This window comes from Stegodyphus dumicola, chromosome 4 (genome assembly GCF_044657685.1).
Source record: "Stegodyphus dumicola isolate Sdum_Otavi_A_Nest chromosome 4, ASM4465768v1".
Taxonomy (NCBI): domain Eukaryota; kingdom Metazoa; phylum Arthropoda; class Arachnida; order Araneae; family Eresidae; genus Stegodyphus; species Stegodyphus dumicola.
In genome coordinates this window covers 218,549,588-218,570,245 of record NC_140771.1, presented here as the reverse complement: position 1 = coordinate 218,570,245, position 20,658 = coordinate 218,549,588, and the positions used below count along the sequence as shown (strand labels likewise).

The following is a 20,658-nucleotide window of genomic DNA, read 5'->3' as shown; positions in this document are numbered from 1 at the left end:
TAAAACAATGCATTGTAAGCATCGTAATGTCATTAATCTTTGCATTGACAGGTTAATGTGAATGGTGAAGTGTAAGCATGCCTCCACTGCAACGGTAAATACTGCTGCATGCTAGTATTATTCATCTCTTTCCACAAGTATGTGGAACTGCACATCCTTACCATATCTGTGGTTATCAATTTGGGGGGACCCAGCTTTGTTCATTTATTGTTGCTGCCTGGTGGCATCATTTTGTAGTGAAGGAGGTAATTGTGACAAGCAGAACCATATTTTGTACATTTAAATTTCAAAGACAGTTTCACAGTTTTCTTTACTTAGGTTTTAGTGCTTCTGTTCACATTTTCCATTATTATATGCCGTTACTTTTACTCGTACAGTACAAAGTCCGAGATCTGATCATCCAACATCCGGAATGATCTAAAATCTGAACCTCAAAACCACCAACAACTTTTCTTTTTGTATCCTTCCCACATGCACATTTGATTTTTCACCCCATAATAAAACACGTGGAGAGAATTTCACTTCAATAAATACCTCATTGCTGAAAAAACAATAATTTAGTATAAATTTGTGTGATCAATAATTTGGCTCCGTAGTCGCATATCTGCTGCGAATACATCTCAAACCGAAACATTCTACAACCCTCATTGATTTTACACTTACTAATATTTTATATCCTTGGCAGCAACCAGGCAAATCATTATTTATTATATTTTGCTTTCATCATCGCATGTTTATGAACACATGACAACTTGAGTAATGACTCGTGCAATGATGCCCAAACATTTTTTTTTTTTTTTATTAGTAATTTAGTAACAAAGTGTATGATAACCTTTTATGTTGACATTACGCTTGGCGATGATTACAGATAATGATAGTTAAATGAGCTAAGACATGCTGACGAGGAAATATTTAACAAGCATTTCTTTCCATATGCTACAAATAGGTTTTGTTAATGATACTCAGGCCAAAAGATTGCATTTAGTGCTATTTGAATCATTGAGCAACAAAATAAAGGAATGAAAAAATTTTGAATTTACGGAAATCAATGGGATCCAAAATTTAGGGATGGTAAAAATTTAGAACTTTGGAAGGCGCTTGGTAGCAGAATTTAGGGCTCACAGAGACTGCCTCAAGCGGTATGATATCTAGCGATGGCCTTTGGTAAGCTTTAAGTATATGTAGGAATTTATTTGTTCAGGACTTAGATAAGCCTTAAGTATGTGGAAAAAAATAGATATAACAAATAATTAAACTAGTAATGCAATTCAGGCTTAATTGTCTCTGCGATAGAAGCAAGACAAAATTTAGCGGAACAACTTGTCTTTCATCGCCAATCTCACGACACATAGCCAATAATGTTCAGCGGACGCTGTTAATCTAGGCTAAAATTATACTTACTGATTCCAAGGAATTTCAGTCAATATAGCAATTTGCGCTATTCCATGACTTTCTGATTTCATTCAGCTTATTATTTTTTGTAGGCTGTTTTTATTATGGCAATTTTATGAAAATTAAAGTTTAATCTTTTGATCAAGTCAGAAAGAGTTTCTAATTCTGGAGCTGCAACAGGATCTACAAAGCGAAAGCCTGTTTCATCCATCAAACAAAGCATGCCCAATAAACAAAAAGTGGAATTGCTACAAAAAATGGATAAAGGTACATCCGTCTCAAAACTGTGAGGGAGTATGGATAGAAAGTCAACTGCATATGACATAAAAAAACAGTAAAGCGAACCTTTTGTATTTTTTGTGGATTCCAAAACCCTACCTGCAATGAAAAACAGAAAAATTACTCGATATGCTAAAAGCGAAGATCATGACAAAGTGATGACTGAATAAGTCAGACAGCATCGCAGCGAGGTCATGTCATTGACGGATCCAATGCTAATGACTCAAGCCAAAATATTTCACTAAGAAATGAACTTAAAAAAATGAGTGCACATATTCAACATGTTGGTTAATCAAATTTAAAAATAGCCATGGAATTTCAGGTGAAAAAACTTCAGCTGATATTGAAGCTGCTGAACTATTTGCAAATGAATTCATTAATAGTGAAAAGTTATATCTACAACAAATTTACAATGCTAATAAAACTGGTCTTTTTTGGCAATATGTACCACAAAATATTTAGGCAACCTCTACAGAAAGGCTCTAACTTGTGTCAAAGATTCCAAAACGAGACTAACAATTTTAGCATGCGCAAACCCTGCAGGAGAGCACAAGTGTAAACATTTCATAATCGGAAAAAATATGCGACCTCGAGCATTTCAAAGGAGTACCGTTATATATTGTTTAAATAAAAGAGCATGGATAACACAAGTGTCAGTGAATGATTGGTTTGAAAATCATTTCATACCCGATGCTCAGCAGAATTCAGTTGGTTTACCTGATGATGCAAAAATTGCCCTGACTGTAGACAGCTGTTCGGCTCATACTTAAAATTTTAGTGAAAGATCATGTATCCATATTATTTTTCCCTCCAAATTATACATCCATCATTCAGCCTATGTATATCAGAATAGTGTATGCTCTGAAATGCAAATATAAAATAGAATTTTTTAAATCCATGTTAAATTTCTTGAATAATGGCAAGACTTTTTTTTTTTTCTTTTAATTTTTTTATTTGAAAACATACAGACTCCCCAATGCACCACAGATGTACAACACGGGGCTTACAGAAGTAAGTTAACTAAAACATTAAAAGTTACTTGCATAAATAAAATGAACATAAGCAGAGAACAGCAGTGTGGACTTCTCTAAAACAAATAAGTTCACTGGCCAAGGTCACTCTGAACATTTTCAAATCATTCTGCAAGCATAATCTAGGGCCATCAAACGTAGGGCATGAGAAAATCAAATGTTCTACAGCCTGAGGTACCCTTTTTGAAAATTCACATAAATTGTTTGATCTTAGATTGTAATGAAACAGGTAACTTGCAAATTTACCGGGACCAGAAAAAACTGAGAAACTTTGGTGACCTCAGCATTACAACATAAAATATATTCCTCATTCCACTTAGCTAAAAGCTTCTTATAGTGCAAGGACTTTCAATAGCTCTTTGGAATGCTAATGTTGATATCAATGGGTAAATTTAAGGCATCTTTAGCTAAGAAATCAGCTCTTTCATTTCCAGAGAAACCATGATTAGCACGCACATAAGCAAAGCGGATATCAATCCATCTCTTTTTAAGCGAACTGACAGTTAATAGGGTTTCAATAACTAATTTGTTGCAGCTGGTAATACTGTTCAAAAGATGAAGAGAAGAAAGAGAATCAGAACAAATAAAGTACCTTGAGAATTCAAGAATTTTTGAAATATTTTAGCATAAAATCTGCTTGTGAAACATCGCAAGATCATGGGAGGATGTGTCTCCAAATACTTTAAAAATTGCTTGGCATACTTTATGGTCAGCTACCCTATTTCATGGTGGGGATGATGAATATCATAGCCGCGAATGTGAAGGTTTTGCGGATATCACAAACCAAAAGTGAAATTTTGCAATTAATGGATTTTGTAAAGAAATGTAGAGAAGCGGTAATGACTGAAGATGATATAACAGCAGTTCTTCATATCAAGACAATGCCCCAATCATCAATCAATTAACGAACGGTGAAATCTGTAGTGTTGCTCTAGATCCAGAAAATACTGCTACCGATAGTGAAGAAAGTGAGCAAGAGGTTATTGAAAATGAAAAAATTTTGATTGACATGCTAGTCGGAATTCTCAACTCAGCAGTTACAGGACCTGAACAATGGAGCTTTGTAACTGAATAAGAAATTAAGTCTGTCTATAGAATTAACGAGAAAGTTTTAGAACAAAAAAAGCAACTTAAAACAACTTCCATTGAGAGAAATGTTTAATAAAATAAACAAATAAATATTAAGCTTTTCTTTTGTAAATTTTGTTACCCTTTAGATCATAAATGCTTCATTATTTCATAAATCAGGCTTTCACATTTTTGATACTATAATTTCTACATGCCATCTTACCAGATTTCAACCGATGATCTAATATCTGGAAAAATCCTAAATCCGGAATCACCGAAGTCCCAACGAGTCCAGATCTTGGACTTTGTACTGTACATGCGAAAACTTCAAATTGACCAGCTTACTTTTCTATAAATCATTGGTTGTCACTATAAGATCATTATTACCATCTTCTTTATATCTTTTATCAACTTTTTTCATTGCCTCGAAGAGAGAGAATGATAAAATTAGGTTTTCAGCACCACAGGCTTTTCATCAAAGCAAGAATTTTATTTAAAGGTGTTTTTATTTATTTATTTATTATTAATTAGCTAATTTTTATTACAGTTTTATGAAGTAAATGTGTAACTTCCCAATCAAATATTAAAAAATAAAATTTTGTAATTACGTAGTATAAAGTATTATAGCCACATAAGCAAATATTACTGAATAAATGGTATTATTAGAAAAATTATACTGATGTTACAATTAAAATATGCACATTAATTTGAAAATAATCTTTCTGGTTACATTTTTTATTGATTTATTATACTGAACAAAATATTTGGCACTAAATTATTCATGTGGGAAAAATATTAAGAAAGAAATTTGGATGATGTGCACAAATGACATTTTCTACATTGTTTTTTGGACAAAGTTGCAAAACTCCAATACATTAGATCACTGTTTAGAAAAACAACAAAAATCAGGCTACATGAGAATGAAAATCATGTAATGAAAAAAATTAAAACATATATAACAATATTAAACATATGTATCATAATAATAAAGAACAAGGTGCTACCTATGTACATTTAAAAAAAAAGAAAAAAGACTTTAAAAAGCACACACACACACACACACACACCAAAAAAAGTGCATTTTCAGTGTTATAAATCTGATAAAAAATCATACTTTAAAACATATATTTCTAATTCAATTATTACACATTGTAAAACTACTAAATGGTAAAAGCTCTAAAATTTTTTAATTTACATGGAATTTTATCAGGTATCATGCACACAAAGCTTTGACAGGAAATGAAATAATATGAAACAAAGTCAAACTTCAGGTTGATAAAGTATATGAAAATGAAATATGTTTAATTTAAAAGTCCTCATATTAGCTAAAGGTTTAATATATTTAATGGAATATTTACATCTTAATCTTTTTTTCCAGAAGAATCCAAACCTAAGTTTCAAGTATCACTATTCATTCATAACTGATGAAAACATTTTCTGCTACCTGTAATGAATGAAAAATATATGATTTATTTAATATTTATATTTGTGGCATTGAAAACTTATTTTTTTTAGTCATTTATTAGAATTAATTTATAAAAATTTTCACATTTCATAAAATCATGATACAAAATGCTAAATAGCTGAAATCCATTAGTCTAGATGTAAAAAGTTATGCATGCTTTTACAACTGATAAGCATATAGAAAGAACTATCATTGTAATCAAATGACTGTCTCCTATGGATATTTAGAATTCACTGAAAAATTTAAATCTGATAACAGGCTAAAATATTTAGAACACTGCACCCAAAAGAGCCATGACTGTTTAACTGGCTGGTACAACTGCTGCACTTAGAAAAACTAAACAAATAATGCTGCTACAAATTGTTTCACTATATAATTTAAATATGCAAAGATTCACAAGATTACCAACCATAAGTATAATTACAAATGAGATTATATGTATGTATCAAAATTTCCAATGATTCTCCTTTTAAACACAATTCTTATCAAATATGAGGAACTCCAAATTTGGAGATAAGATATAAAGTCAATTTATAAATCATAGTAAAAAATTATAATAATCAAATAAGTTCCATATATGGATACAATGCATCAAGAATTTAATATACAAAAATACAGTAGCAGCAGGGCTTAATTTTTAAAAGCAGAAGGGCTAGAGCCCTTTGTACATGCCTTTGGAAGGCATGCACACATATTTCATAAAATGTGTAAATTACATACATATTTATATATTTTATGTAAGTAGGTGCGCCTGCATATACGAACATATATGCATGCACACATGAACACATTCATCCATACATATATTTCTGAATCTGGTACTGATAATAGAAGAGTACTAGGTTAGTCTATATTTTAGGGTACACCTTGGATTATTGCTAAGTTGTTGTTTCATTTTGGGAAACCATATTATAATGTGACTGGTTGTAATGCAGTGAATTTGACTCATGGGAGAATATTTGTAAGGGCTTATTTATGTTTTAGATGTTGGTTAGGAAGTATGTTGCTTTTTTTGTGCTTTACACCATAAAATGCCTGCTGGTAATACGACTAACCTGAAGTTTCTGCACACTTTAAAATGATCAGGAAAGAAAACATTGATCGACTGTTGTATAAATGAGGATTTAAATGACTTATCAACATTATGGAAAGTATGTGGGATGTAATAGAAAGGGATTTTGAAAGAAATGCCATCGAAAGTCTGACAGTACAGAGAATATTTTTCATTTTTACTTTCTGTGAATTTATGTGATGACTGCAGTCTACAGATTCTAGTTTAGATAATTTTAAATAGTTTTTGGATGCTGTTAAGGAATTCTGTGTGTCTCACATACTGAAGAAACAGAAATTTTTAAATACGGTAAGTCAATATTTCCTTTCTGTACTGTGTAGATTAGATAACATGTATTTTCATTCTTATTTCCTTGTTTGATTTAAAATGCAGTTCATTGAGATTATATATTTTTTGTTTTAATTATGTTTTATTGCATTATGTTTTGGATGTCATTTTACTGGGGAGGACACTGGATATAAACAGGAATGGCATAAAAAATCGCCAATTTTCGCCAAGTGGTACCCTGAAATATATTTTTACCGAGTACTAAATAGCAGGTGTCCCAAAATTAACCTCTTTCTCCCTTCTTCGGTCATTGACCCTTTGTCCCGCTCTCCGACTATCACCAAGTCTCTTAGCTATACGCTTGGATTCAATACCTTACCTTACCCGAGGACAGGTTCTCCTTCAACTGTGCCTCACTCTATCAGCTGATCTGTCTCCATAGCAACCATTCACGCTTTTCGCATCCAGGTTGCTCTCTCTTTGTACCTGAGTTACAAGAAGTTGATTCACCACAGGGGGCTAAACGCCTTCCAATTGTGATAAACTCTTGTACTCTCCTCCTGTGTCCTAACAATGAGGACCCTAAGCGACTTTTGACTTTAGCTTAACTGCTCTTTCCTTTACTTTAGCGACTGCTTCTCTCTTATTTATTTCAATTTTATGAACGATGATGTGGAAGTAATTGCAATTAATTGCAAAGGCCTTGGTCTCTTGGTCCCAAATTAATGCAAGATTTGAATTTGGTGCCATTTTTGCATTCAGTTGTTGGAAACCCTGAAAAAAGAATAGTTTGAAAGCCGAGAGTTTACGGTTAGTGAAAATGGAGCGTTATACGATACAACGTGTCTTCATTATTGAACAATATTTTTTAAATAATGAAAGTTTGGCAGCCGCAGTTCGAAAATTATCTTTATCTTGTTCTTACCGTTCACTGGAACTGCTACATAACTAATTGATCTTTCTCTTCTTAAACTTTCGATTATATCAAAAAGAGTTTACGATTCTGGAGTTGCCAAAGGATCTACAAAGTGAAAGCATGTTTCGAGGTCCATCAAACAAAAGGTGGAATTGCTGCAAAAAATGGATAAAGGCATATCCTTTGCTTCTCTAACCATTCCGAAATCTGTTTATCAATTTCACAAGGGGGGGCGTCGCGGCGCGTAATGAATTGGAAGTTGATCTGTCAGCACTATCCTTATCTTCAGGGCAGATGTTTTTATTTTATTTGGCTTATAATTCCTTACTAAATGTAGTATTTCATCTCTATGTACTACGTCTTTGATATGATTTAAATCAAATTCCTTGTCATTATAATTCACTTCCGATAGTGAAGAGAGTGACACAGCGGTTATTGAAAACGAAAAAATGTTGATTGACAAATTAGTCGGCATTTTCGACACAGCAATTATAGTACTTGAACAGCGGAACTTTGTAACTGAACAAGAAATTATGTCTGTTTACAGAACTAAAGAGAAAATATTATGACATAAAATGAAGCAACTTAAACAAATTACATTGAAAGAAATGTTTAATAAAGTAAACAAATAAATATTAAGCTTTTTTTTTTTTTTTTTTTTTTTTTTTGTAAATTTTGATACCCTTTAAATCATAATTGCTCTTTATTTCATAAATTACGTTTCATATTTTTAATTTTATAATTTCTGCATGCCATCTTACTAGATTTAAACTGATGATCTATAATCCGGAAAAAATCGATAATCCGGACACATCTACCTTTATAAATTCTGCATTAATTAAAACATACAAATATGTTTATGTGTTTTGAACATTTGTTTTAAAATCAGTTATTCAGAGTTTTAATTGTGCCAGAACTCACTGGAGCGTGGTTCCAGTACTCCTCAGTTGTTGGTTGGAAAGTCCCGACGAGTCTGGATTAACGACTTTTGACTGTATTTATTTTTAAAAGAAAATTTGTCTACTGAAACTGAGTTTCACTTACATAAAAGTAGTAAAGAAACCCTTTTATTTAGGGCTATGGTGAACTCTGGATAAAATTACGATTTATCTCAGAAACTGAGGAATACTGGAACCACACTCCAGTGAGCTCTGGCACAATTAAAACTCTGAATAACTGATTTTAAAACCAATGTTCAAAACACATAAACATATTTGTATGTTTTAATTAATGCAGAATTTATAAAGGTAGATGCAGGAAATTTACTGCAAAGAAGGTAGATGCAGCGTTTTTCATACTTACATTTCTTTTTAGAAATAGTTTACAAGACTGAAACAAGATACAAATAGAACTATCAGTGCCGCACAGCTAAGATAAAAAGGAAAATAACACAGAAATGAATCTTATCACTATTTATCCTGAAATATTTAAAACAACATTGTTGGAAATAACGAATCTGACACATTCTATCTATAGTAATGACACTGCTTTGAAAACCAATGTCATTTGACAACTAATATAAACTTTTTTTTTTTAAAAAAAAAGGTTTTTTTCCCCCCTTTGAGAAAACACAAAATAAAATAGATATTATATTCTAATATTACCTTCAAATTTAGTTAAATTTCCCAACAGTTTTAAGACTTTTTTCCATCACCTACGACACATGCCGAAACAATTTCTATTTAAATATACATGCATTATTGTCTACGGGCTATGCTAAACTGAATATGTTGTTCGTATCTCGTAACTATATTAGATATAATTAATAGAAATTTTTTATGTAATTTATGTAAGTGTCATTCGATTTTGTTCTTAAGTTTTTTAAATAACTAATCTAATGTTATCTACGAGATATAATTTTTTTTTTATGTTCAGAAAAAGTTTACCACAGTCGAAATAAGCTGATGACGAACGTTTTCTCATAGAAGATTGAAATTAGAGCACATACCTTCCTGCAGAAAATTGTTTAAAAAGAGTTGCTCTCTATCAAAAAGCTCCATTTATAAAAGAAATTTAATTCCTCACAATTATTATTATATATATATTTTCATATGCATGAAATCTGCCTTTTATGTAATTCTAGGAATATGATTCATTGATGCAAAATACATCTTACTAATTACAACTTCATTTATTATTTAACACTAGAACGGTAGTAGGATTTGGACCCCTGAACACTTTTGACTGTTTATTACTTTTGTTTTATTGGAAGAAATCGTTTGGAATTTTTTTACTTTTCCTAAATAGGTAACAAATATTTGTAAAAAAAAATTCAGCATTCTAGATTTGTTAGTTTTTGAAATAATGGCATGTAATCCTAGAACGGCGGAAGGGGTCATTTTGACCCCTATACTTTTATCCCTCTTTCTGCTTGAGGCATTGTCAAATAACCGATGTAAAACATTCACTAATAAGGATTTTTCGATTGCATTCATATTATCTCCCAGAGGGATAAAAATCTGGATGGTCTCACTACTTTGTAATGTCTACATAAGTTGTTCCTTTGTTTGCAATTATCTATTCGTTTGAAGAAAATACTGCAAGGAAGGTAGATGCATGGTTTTTCATACTTACATTTCTTTTTAGAAATAGTTTATTTTACAGATGTATTTTACTTACTGCAGATAACAGTTAGGACAGATGTTTTCTTGGTAATCCCATATCATTTCAGTACATATGAATTCTGCCGTCAAGTTCATTATCACGTTTCCTTTACGCTGTGAGAATCATATGCTAAAATATATTCCCTATCATTTTCTAATAGTCTAATATTTTTCTACTTTTTCAGCTTTTACAAAACATGTCTAATAAGCGAAAAAGAGGTCTTATGGATGAAGAAATTAAAAAATTGTTGCAGGAGCTATCTGAAAATGAGTCTGACTGACGTGAAATTGATAATTATTCTGTAGAAACTGAAGATGAATTCCAGACACAAACTATTAGTGAATCCAAGGACAGTGAAGTAAACGAAGAAGAACTCAGCAGAGATAAACGGACAAAAACGGATCAGGGTATTTGCAAAACTGTTTTTACAGCTTCTGATAACACTATATGGAATGAAATAAATTCCAAAAATTCAGTCTGCAGCCGTGTTCCTGCTTATATTGTTCTAAAAGAAACAGCAGGACTAATATCTTTTGCAAAGAGTCGTGTTTCTGAGGACAAAGTGTCTAGCGATTTCAAGCTTTTTATTGACGATGATATCTTGCTGCATAGTAAGAAATATGCAGAATCCAAAGCTCAACATCAACTTGGAAGTTATCTCTGACTGAGTTAGATGCTTTTGTCGCTGTATTGTATGTTCGAGGAATAATAGGAGCAAAGGGCTTAGATTTGTATTCCTTATGGTCCGTAGCATGGGGAATACCATTTAAAAAAAAAAACTATGGCTAATCTTTGGAATATGGTAACAGATAGTTTGGCAACATTTTGGTAAGGCGATAAAGGTTACTAGCTAGGACTTTAGCAGTCTACATGGATAAAGTCAAGAGTGTGTGCAATGCCATTTTTTTGTGCAATTCTGGGATGTTTTTTTAAGTGAAAATAGGTCGACGTGTACATGGATGATACCTTGCATGTGCAATTCTTAAAAACGCGGCAAGCAGTGGGTGATTCTGCACTTTCTCCCAATTTCGCACCTAATCTTCATCATGATTAAGCATTTTTGCTCCATAAAAGTTCTAAGTTCTAGTATAAGCGTAATTCGGCTAGCAGATTGTTGGAAAAAATTTTGAATAAAAAAAAAAAAAAAAAAAAATGCCTTTATTTCATGAAAACAAAACTAGCAGGTTGCTGTAGCAGGGTTGGTCGCCAAATTTTTGCCAAAAAACCGCCAAGTTACCATTCCAAAGATTAAACAAAACTATATGAAGAGACAGATTCAAAGAAATAAAACGATTTTTAAGGTTTGATGAAAAGACAACAAGATCTGCTCGATTACAGACTGATAACTTTGCTCTTGCATCAGACATGTGGAACAAATTGCAAAACGTGCTACCAGCCAGGACAAAATATTACAGTTGATGAACAATTATTCCCATCTAAAGCTACATGTAGATTTACACAATACAGTCAAAAGTCGTTAATTCGGACACCCATAATCTGGAATAATCTATAATCCGGACCTCAAAGCTAAAAACTTTCTGCGCATGCGCCGCTTGACACATGAGCATAGGCATTTACGCATACGCGTAAGACTTTACGACTGCGCATATGCCTGTGCACATTTAATGTATAACGGACGGTATAAGCTAAAATTATCTAATTATCTATTTCAGTTAATGTTGATGATTGCGTTGTTCCTTAATCTTCGAACTGGATCCGGCTTATTACTTTTTTCAGACTGTAAGAGCAATTTTATAAAAGTAAACTTGAACTTTCGATTATGTCAAATAGAATTTCCGATGCTGGAGCTCCCAAAGGATCTAGAAAACGAAAGTATGTTTCGATGTCCATCAAACAAAAAGTGGAATTGCTGCAAAAAATGGATACAGACATGAAGAATGTGACAGAGAGGTTAGTGAAAGAAAACAAACATTGAAAAAATTTCGATTGACAAGTTAGTCGGTATTCTCGGCACAGCAATTACGGGACTTGAACAGCGGAACTTTGTAACTGAACAAGAAATTATGTCTGTTTATAGAATTAAAGAGAAAGTATTATCACATAAAACGAAGCAACTTAAACAACTTACCTTGAAAGAAATGTTTAATAAAGTAAACAAATAAATATTAAGCTTTTTTTTTTTTTTTTTTTTGTAAATTTTGATACCCTTTAGATCATAATTGTTCTTTATTTCATAAATTATAGTTTCATATTTTTAATTTTAGAATTTCTGCATGCCATCTTACGAGATTTAAACTGATAATCTGGAAAAATCGATAATCCGGAATCGCGGAAGTCCCAACGAGTCCGGATTAACGACTTTTGACTGTATATGTTTAATAAACCTGACAAATTTGGAATAAAATTTTGGTTATCTGTCGACATTAGTACTAAATACCTCTTGAACGGATTTCCTTATCTAAGAAAAGATGAAACAGTAAATCCTCAATTACGTTTGTCTGAAAATGTCATAAAATTAACAGAGCGACATCTAAACAAAGGGAGGAATATTACCACGGATAGCTATTTCATAAGCATTAAATTAGCAGAAATGCTAAAATAAAATTTTTAAAAAAATACAACTATGGTCAGCACAATGAAAAAAAAACAGAAAAGAAATTCCTATATCTTTGAAAAATATGCGTAGTAATCTTTATTCATCGACAATAGTGGAAGATGATAATATCACACTTACCATTTATGAAGGCAAAAGAAACAAAAGCGTTTTTCTACTGAGCTCATTACATTCAACTGTAAAAACTGAAGACAGTCTCAAGAAGTTACCTGATTCAATAGCATTGCACAACGCAACAAAGTACGGCATGGATCTTTGTGATCAAATGTGCCAAAAATATTCAGTTAAATAAGCTTCTAGACGATGGCCTATACATAACTTTTTCAATATTTTGGACGACACAGCTTTGAATGCCTGGATAATTTATAAAAGTGTAACAAGAAACACCATTAACAGGAGAGATTTTCTACTGAAATTAGGAGGAGTTAAGAGTGGTACATATGGCTTTAAAACTCCCAAAGATCCTTCCTAAGTCTTTAGAAAAAACACATGAAAAGAAAATGGCTATAAAGAGAAAAAAGTGTCAAGTACAGAGATGCCATGGAAACAAATTTCAAGAATATTGTGCATCTTACTCCCAAGTTTTGTGGGGAAAATGCACTGGAAAAATTGTTAAAAATTATTTTTGTATCAACTGCATTAATTCTTAATACGTATGTGTAATCTCTAATATTTTGAACATTAAATAGAATTGAAACGAAATTATTGACATATTCCATTCAGCTACACATATAATGATTTAACTGAAACATCAGAGAACATTTCTCATTTCTGGATTTAGAGCCGAATCATCCTCCGAGTAAGTACATAAAAAATATTATTATATCAATTGTGTTTTATTTTAGTTAACATTAGTTTTAATTTGTGAAACCATTTACTTGAAATCAATTCTTATATCAAATTACTGAGTTATTTGAGTAATTGTAGTACGATCGCCATGTACTCGATATATTTACAGTATTTTAAAATTTCAATAAATCATCCTGTGATATTAAATATAAATTATGATATACATATAAAGTACGTATTTGTACCAATGTATGGCATTTAAAATTGTTTTACCGTTGTTATTTCAATACTTTCATCGAAGGGTCAAATTGACCCCTTACCGCCGTTCCAGTAGGTAAGATTTTCCCGCCGTTCTAGTGTTAATTATAATCTACCATTTCATAAAATTATATTTGTAATAAAATATACCGTTTATTATAAACATTCTTACAACCCTTTAATATACAGACATGTAAACAAAACAGTAAATACTCCCCTGGTAAGCTGTTGCCACTTACAAGGAAAAACTTAACTGTTTGTATTATGGGAAAAATTCCGACCACCTAAGGCAGACAAACGAGATATCTTGCATCGAATGTTTGGGAAAGTGGATTAAGCACTCCGTTAACCTTAAATGAAAAATTATTAAAGTAAATTATCAGCTAATCTTCTGACTTTGGAAGCCGACTTTTCATCCATGCAAAAACATGCCTATATTTCAAGGCCAACTAGATATCTAGTTGGCCTTGCTATATTTTCTCGGTAGGAACAATGCAAGAATGTTCGAAGGTCATAAACCCTTGCTATGACCATATATCAACATACAAAGTTGACGCAATTTACTAATTTAAACATAGCCATTGACATATGTTTAAGTATAATCGTGAAAAATAAAATACGTATATAAAGAACAGATTAAGTAATTATAACCTATATGGAAGACTGTCAGGAAAGAAAAACAAAATAAATAAATAAAATTTAAAAAAACAATAACTGTGCCCAAAGGGGCGTTTTTTAAAGTTTTGTGCGTTACCTTTATATTTTAAATATCATGTTATTCGTATTAAAACCATAAAATTCAATTCAACAGCAATATCACAAAATATTTTAATGAGTACATCTTTAGAATTTCAAATGCACAGTCTTCCGAGCGCTGGACATAAAATGATATCCCCCCCTCTCGTACAGTGTTGCTATTTGCGATTGTAGCAAATTGCTCGCTCTCAGATAGTGAAGTCGCTGGCACAAAAAACAGCGCTGAGATGAATCTTTTCTTCTCGAAAGTTAATAGTTTTTAATTTGACAAACAAATGGTTTATATTGTGGCCTTGGCTACTAATCCTTAAAATTAATTTATGATTAGGAACAGCATGAATTATAAACAAATAGCTAAGTTTATTGCATTTTATTTTCCAGCTATCGAAATGCGACGCTACGAGCATCGTTTTGAACAAGGAGGTTAGAATAGAAGGAGGGAGGGTTCGCGGTTTCCTCCACTATCGGGGAATGAAACTCCGCCGAACAAGCGGCGTCCATGTTTGTGACTTCAAAACATTGCATTACGGCAGTGACATGTACGTGTTTCTAACCTGTTCCGTGCATTTATTTTCCAGTAAAAATATGTTAAATTTATAATGAAATCCCTCGCTATTGTTGAATTTTTGTTTTAAAGTAATAAAGATGATATCGATAATTTACTACATACAGCAAATTATTAAGAAATAGTTCGAAATCTAAATGCATGTGCATAACATTAAAGCCTTTAAAAAATGATGTTTCTGCATATTTCACGGACTTGCTTAAGTTAGAAAATAAATCTTAATAAACTAAAACAGATTTATGTGAATTCATTGATTTCAGTTTATGCGCATTTCATATTTATTAATCTCAAAGAAACTGCCTTTAATTAAGTTGAATTACAGAAATACACCTATACAAGTTTTTGGATACATCTTTCCACATGTTCAATTGTGTAAATATTTTACTTAATTTTATGACTATACTGCCCAGAAATTTGTAAGTTTATGCAAAAAATTTTTAACAACAGAACAGTTTATCTTAAAAAAATGAATAATAATTAATATATAAAGAAAAGCATTGCTTTATTTAACACCTTTACAATTAATAAAAATAGTAACAATTGATTTCTTACTTTTCATGAAAGTTATAAAACGAATTAACTAAAACGTTCAAATTATACAATTTAAATCCTACCATATAGCATTGTATCTTAAGGAACGAAGATACCAGCTATAAACAGAAAAATTAAAATGTATATAATATATTTTGATTATAGTTATATTAAATAACCTATTTTAAGTCCTTTTTTTCACATCTGGAAAGAAAACCACATGACATTGGGATATTTTTTGACATAGTTGTCATATTACATAAAAAAAAAAAAAGAAAATTAATACTTACGTGTGAAAAATAATGCCCGGAATTTTTTTCGAGAATCTATTTATGCATCCATATGCAATACAAGCTGACATGCTTCAAAAAGAAAAGAAAAAAATGTTGCAATGACAGACTTCCTTGCACAAGTCACGGTGATATCAGGAAGATGGCCGCCAAGCTTCACCGTTTGAGTTGAACCTTCCCTCCTTCTATTCTAACCTCCTTGGTTTTGAAACCAAAACCAAGCAATCATGAATCAAAACTAGTTGCCATTCAGCATAAAGAAACTTAAATATGAATATTAACAAAATATTAAAGTTAATTTTATAAAATAATTAAACACATGACCAAATATATGAAATAAAAAATAATTATTTCTCATGCAATAACTGGGCCACTACAATGTAAAAAAAATTCGAGTAATTATGCTCAAATTCTTTGCTTTTCTGAATTAAAAAGTTAACCTATAATTAGCATAATATGTAACTGCACTTACCTTTTTTTAAACAAACACCAAAAAAATAAATATTGCATAAATTTCTATGATTGCAACAGTGGATACAAAATAAGGAGTAAGAAAGCTGTGGAACGCGTCTAACGTGCCGGCGTCTACTCATATATAAGCATCGGCATCACAGTTCAGTTCACCAGAAGGAAGAGGCTTCCAGACCTGGCATCACCATTAACACGGTTATATGGCCCTAACCCCTGGAGGCGACACTCCTCTTCGTCAACCCAGAGGGACTCAAATGTTTCACATAGCACAGTAAAAGCATACGAGCCATGGTGGACGGAAACGAATCCACTATAAGAGAACAAAGTCACATAGTGAGATATCGAACGTGCCTCAGTGTTGACCAAGGGGAGTCCATCTTCCAAGGACAACCTTCGATGTCTGACCACCTACTGGTACTGTTTTGTCTACACTCACAACCATGGTACAGACAAGACCGTACCAGTACGGTCTCAGCCGAGCCTGAACATGCCACCGAATAAAAGATGGCTCTAGTCACTGTGAAGACAGTTTATTTACTCCAGAATTCGAGGCTGTCTAGATATTGATCTACCCAGTAAGCTGAGATGGTCCGTGCCAGTCGATCCCCAGGGATGGTCTTCTGAACATAGCCTAGGCGAATCTGGTTACCAGCCGAGGCAAGAGGAGGTTCATGTCGGAATAGGACAGCAAGAGGTTATATATTGCGCTACGTATTATGTATTTAGTGTATTAAAGAACCTTGATATTGCGCGTCAGTGCCCTGTAGCTATATCCGTTCTCAGAAAATCCAGACCAAACTCTTGAGTCTCCTCCTATTAAATGGTCGATTCCGAATATATGATCTAACCCTTCCTCAAGGGAGCACAACTACGCCGGCAAAACATCGGTGTTACGTATTTTCGCGTTCCGACAGGCAGCGAGACGGACTACTTGTTTTAATGACTGCCCGGCGATTTTTTGACTCAACGCCGTCGTGAGCCGTACGACCCCGCATCTACTGACGGCACGGGTTTGTTTGCAATGAAGTTGTCTTCAATTCCAAATTTGGGTGGTTGATTACGTTATTCAAAATTTGATGACTCCAGGTACCGTTGTTTTATCAAAATGCGAGAAGCATACATACATTAATGCAGATTCTTCATTATTTAATTTCTTTACTTCTGGTATAAGAAACTTATACTTTTTATACATGTGTGTGCATAAAGCTCTTTGAGAGGCTAATAAAGATTTATGCTATTATGCACAATGAAAACTAGTAAGATTATATCTGATGCAATTTTACTCGACAAAAGACAGTCTAATTTAACACCTTGTAATCTATTCCAGAAATTAAAATGCTTATTGTTGAAACTATTCACTTTATACAATTGATTTCTTTTACTTACATTTCTAAATTTTTTAAAGGATTTTTGAATTTATAATATTCAGAACACTGCATCATTAAAATAAATTTCCTGTTCACATGACCTATGAGGAAAATGCATTATGAAATGTTCCTTTATGCATTTTGTATGTTTTACCTATTCAAAGTTATATGAATATAATAAAATGGGTGAATTTTATATTGAGTAGTTATTGAGAAAAGGTTCCATTTTAAAATTGCTTTAAAATTCAGCATAAGCTCTGTATCGTATAAATGAAAATTCCTAAAAGATTAATCAATCATACATAGAATTTTCCTTTTTGTTTCACATTTTCAAGTCAGTTTTGCTTCAATAATATTAATATTAATTCAGGAGTTTACTAATTTAAAAATGAACATGCTTACCTTTGAATGCATTGTAAGCTGAAATCTTGTCGTTTGGAATTCCAAATCTATTTGTTTCTCATTTCTCCTTTTTGTAGGAAAACTAAATACGACCAACTATGGGCTACTCTCATAATCTCCCTTGCATGTTGCAACACAACAATTGTGTTGGATAATAAATAAATAAAGTAATTAAAATGTAAAATATTCTTTTATCTGCAGACTGCATTTTCAAACAACAGTTGGTTCACTGCACTACCAGACCATGAGAAAGGTTCTAGCAAGTCTTTTGTGACATCAGAGCATTCAAGGAACCCTAGTGCTTTGGCTTTACATGTAGGTGGTATTGACTGGTTGAATGACCTGCCTTCCTGAAGAATGATCCAAACGTAGACAATGATTATTGATTCAGTTTAGTAACCTGCTTTGCTGAAAGAAAAGTCTGTGTTACCCTAGATCAGCATTTCTTAAACTGTAGGTCATGACTCCAGGGGGGTGACGCAACCTGCAGCAGGGGGTCACTAAAAATTTAGCAGTTTTGATATTTAACTTATTATAATAATTTTACAATTACCAAATATTTTTTCACAATGTATCTGAAAATAGATAAAGATAAGACAATACAGACAAGAAAACGTTTCAACGCATTCTTTTTATAATAGAAACGTTCATTTTATTTGCTTTGCATGTGGCGCTGTCATTTCGTCTATTACTTATTTAAAATTTTCACATTGTTCTATATCTTAAAACTAAAAATTAAAGTTAATGACCTAAAACTGCAATAGGATATTACAGTGCAAGTGAAAAATTTGACAGTTTCACACACGCGTATGTCAGATTCGCGTAATGCTTATGGAGCCCAACAAAATTTTCGTAAATATTATGGGGTCCTGGGGATTGCAAAAGAATTTCAGTGATAAAAAGGGGTTGCGACTTAAAAAGGTTCATAATCGGCACCTCTATTACCAAAGCATTCTCCTGTGATGGCCATTAACTGGATACATCATCTCATGGGGACGGGCAATTCGCGTTGCTAAGCCTAATTTTGGAAAAAAATTCGTATAAATTAAATTCCTATTGTTCCAATTTTTGGTACATTATGAGAAGAACATTCAAGTAGTTGTCTGTCTGAATTAATTTTAAACCTTTATTGTTATATTTTCCTTAAAAATTTTATAAAATACTCATTCTAGAATAATATAAATTTTCCTTTATCCCACAATTAAATATATATGGAAAAATATTCAAACAATCACAGATTTTATTTAACAAAACAAATAATTAAAATTTAAAACTATTAAAACTGTCTTTCATAAAAATTCAGTGTTCAAACAACGAAAAGGAAGCAATATTTCAAAAAAGAGACGGTGCATGATATTCTTTGAAACATGGGTGTAAGCAAAGTCCAACGTTGCAAATGTCACAGGAATAGAATATCAGCAAATTTGACTCATTTAGAATTTGTGTAACTTCTACGGTCAGATAGTGCTTTCATTTTGCCGTTAAAAAAAATAGAACACCAGCAATAGAACATTAAAAAAAAAAAAAACTTTCGCTAAGCCATACAAAATATTCGTCTCAATGCCGGATAAATCTAAGAGTAACAGAAAAGTCTCTACTGATAGAACATCTACTCCACTATACGGTGATAAAAAAATAAAATAAAAACAAAATAAATAAATTAAATTAAAAAGTCTTCCACAGCATCGTAAACATGTTCATTTGTTTATATGAAATTAAGCAGTAAGAGCCATCACATTACTCAACACTAACGAATTAGCATTTGTGTATATTCTTCTACGTTCAGATACCTATATTGAAAAAAAAAATAATAATGATAATTAAAAGTACCTCTAAACATTGAAAACACGTGCATTTTTAAATCAAATGACCCAGTTAAAGAGACATTACACTGTCAATACCCACCCACGAATCTCCCTCTCATTTCGAAACAAAATACCAAAAATAAAAAACATTGCTTAGGAATGAAGGTACACATACTTAACTTTCGACATATTTCCCCATAACAAACTTACAACTACATCTAGTGGCAACAAAAAATATTAACTAAACATTCTATCTAAAAAGTCAAATGTGGTACGCCCGGCCAAAGAGTGAATTAAATAGCGATTCAAATATGACACACCCGACCGTGAGGTAATGTTCGCTGCTGATGCACATATGACACGCCTATACTGAACAGGTTAAGAAACCCTGTTCTAGACCAGTAATGGCGAACCTGTGGCATGCAGAGCCTCAGCCGGCACATGACTAAAATATTACTTTCTTAATCAATAACTGCAATAAAATATTATATAATTTAAATAGTCTGTTCTTGAACGTTTCACTGACTTATTGCCATAATGCCACTGGCATAGGTCATAAGCCTAGATTTTCATATATCGCCACGAATATGATATACATATTTATTGACCCAATTTATGACGTTTCAATTGTTTGGGCCAATCATATTACTTGTTATATGGCAAATAATATGAATATAGTTGAAGCAGCTAATGTTTGCTAAACAAATTCTAATTTAATGCAGACTGCCGGTGAGTTTTAATACTTTCATTGTTAA

The 20,658-nt window shown here is 32.2% G+C and overlaps 1 protein-coding gene across 7 annotated transcripts in view; it reads right to left on the bottom strand.

Annotated features, from left to right (window-relative positions):
• Positions 1–13,936, bottom strand: part of LOC118196087 (ral GTPase-activating protein subunit beta) — a 162,295-nt gene extending 148,359 nt beyond the window's left edge. For 4 of the 7 annotated variants that reach the window (XM_035367479.2, XM_035367480.2, XM_085815998.1 and 1 more), the window contains exons 1-2: positions 13,732–13,918; positions 5,129–5,214 (exon numbers count right to left, since the gene is read on the bottom strand). The gene's annotated coding sequence lies outside the window, so the exon portion shown is untranslated. Of the gene's footprint in view, positions 1–5,128; positions 5,215–13,731 lie in introns of all 7 variants that reach the window. The other 3 variants (XM_085815994.1, XM_085815999.1, XM_085815996.1) reach the window with 3 other exon arrangements.
• Positions 13,937–20,658: the final 6,722 nt, after the last annotated feature.